The sequence below is a fragment of the Empidonax traillii genome, unplaced genomic scaffold, assembly GCF_003031625.1.
Source record: "Empidonax traillii isolate 1590-97213 ecotype Southwest subspecies unplaced genomic scaffold, ASM303162v1 scaffold15:size5535645, whole genome shotgun sequence".
In the NCBI taxonomy this organism is placed as follows: Eukaryota; Metazoa; Chordata; class Aves; order Passeriformes; family Tyrannidae; genus Empidonax; species Empidonax traillii.
This window is the reverse complement of record NW_020955208.1, coordinates 732,065-734,472: the sequence shown is the minus strand read 5'-3', so window position 1 is coordinate 734,472 and position 2,408 is coordinate 732,065.

Sequence of the window (2,408 nt, the reverse complement as noted above, 5' to 3'; positions counted from 1 at the left end):
TTACGACAAACTTGGATACAGGCAGACACCCTCAAAGACACCCCCTTCACTCTGTGCCAGGGATCAGGGAGGAGGGGGTCGCAGCCCACCCCAGGTGGGGTGGTGGGGACACAGGGGACAATGGAAGATGCAGGGGATCTCCCTGGCCAGGCTGTCCATGGGTAGGTGATCGTTGACCACACCTTGACAGTGCTCCAGCCCACCCCTGTGCCCTAGTGCCCCTCAAACAGCCCTGAGAGGTCAGCCCCCTGCAGCTGCCTATAGTGGCCAGTCCAGGACTGTCCCACTGGGGACGGCCATCCTTGCCCCTCAGTGCCTGGGCACCCTGTCCTGGGGGCTCTGGCTGTGCTGGGTGTGCGGTAGTGACCGGGCAAGGTGCCAGAGCGGTGCTGCTCTCTAATGGCCGTGACGGGGACACGCCTCTGTGTCACTCGAAACAGGTCACGGAAGGATGCTTGGCATTTCTCCCTCCCCACGGGCGTGGGAGCTGACAGGGATGGCTGCAAACATACAGCTCCCACGAGTCTGAAGCAGCAGCGTTGCAAGAGCCCCTCAAAAGCAGATCCTGCTGCCCTTCCCCTGCTCATACCACACACAGGGTGACTGCATGACTATCCCTTGCTCTGTGCCTCCCTTTCCCACCCCTGCAGCTCAGGGCTCTTGCCACTGATGCTCACTGTGTTCCTGAATATGCTGAGGATTTTGCATGGGCACCCCTGGCAAACAGCCCTGTTTTGCCCAGCACATCCCCTTTCACCCCAGGGTCCCGTGGAGGAATTGGCACCCTGTGTTTTTCTGCAAAAAAGCTGATCAAACCCGCCTGCAGAGAGACAGGAAACGACCCATATCTGTCTGGTTTTTTTCTCAGGTTTCCAGCTTTTGTAAGTGAAGCACGTGCAAACCCACCACCTGTCAGCAAACATTGCCCAGGAACAGGCAGGGATGCTGCTGCCCTTGGGGGAAGCTGCCTGTTTCCACCAGGGCTCCCTGGGACATGGGTGGCATCACAGGTTTTCCGATGGAGGCCCCGGTCCAGGGCTGCCGGTGCTGAGTCAACATCTGAAGGCAACACGTGGGTGGAAGCACCCAGGGGTGCAGGGAGGCCCTGGGGGACCTGCCTGGGTGTGTTGTGACTGCCTGCATGGGGTTGCCCCGGGGTTCCCTGCAGAGACACAGCGGGGACCAGCGAGGACTCAGAGCTGCCATCTCTACTTCTGCTCCCCACTGCCTCTGGGGGAGCCCTTGTTCAGGGGTTGGAGGCACAGATGGACCCCACACCCCTTCTACCAAGGCTGAGGCACCCTCCTCTCCAAGAGGAATGGAGCCCAAGAACAGCCCCCCCTCCCATCCTCAACTGGGGTCTTCAGTAACGCAGAGCATCTCAGCCAGGGGTTTTCCCATTGTTGATGTGGGGCAGTGGGAGGAACTGTGGTTTAACACCACTGACCTGTTGGGCCTGGAAAAGGGGAGGCTCTGGGGTGAACTACCAGCTGCCTGCAGCTATTTAGATGCGGAATTACAGGAAAAGGGATCCCGGTTCTTTGGAAAGGTGTACAGCAAAACCAGGACAGGCACCTGATGCAAGTTATCTCGGGGAAATTCCACCGAGATACTAAGAAACTTTTTTTTCCCCTGTGCGTGTGGTAAAATATCAGAGGAGCCCAGAGAGGCTGTGGGATCTCTGTCCTCCACGCCTGGTGCCCCACGAGGTCCCCCCACCTCCACAGTACTCAGTGATGCTCAGCAGCACCAGGAGCTGCCAACTCTCCTTTGCACCAGGGCTGCCCTCCCAGGGCAGCTGCACAACACTGCTGTGTGCTCTGCATGCACCAGCAGAGGCAAATGCGCCCTAGGAGTTGCTTGGGGATGTGCAGAGGGGATGTTGCAAAACTGCCTGGAGCAAGGTATCAAAGGACACTGATTAAGGAATCCCTCCTGCATCAAGGAATCACCCGGATCTGGGGTAGTATGTAAAATGCCAGTGCTGGAAGGTACCACCTGGGAGGCAGGATTGGCCCAGGAAGGCTCTCCTGCAGTGGGGTTCTTGTCTCAGCTGCTGCCCCGGAGCAGGGGGAGGAGGGGGGCCAGGGAGACTTTATCCCAAGCAGGGTGTTAGCAAGCTCCAGCCTGTGAGTGCCAGCTTTGGGCTGTATGGCTATGCCCAGGGCACCCCAGGAGGCAACTCTCATTCTTTTCAAGCCAGTGTGCTGCCTGCACCTCCCTTCCTGCAAGGTCCCAGATGGCCATTTCCTGCATCCCACCCCAGCAGCCAGGATTTGGCTGGCCCTGCTTCCTTTCCCGCTCCATCCCATCCCATCCCATCCCATCCCATCCCATCCCATCCCATCCCATCCCTGTCCCTGTCCCTGTCCCCCAGCAGGAACACCTGGTGCCTGCAGGAACACCTT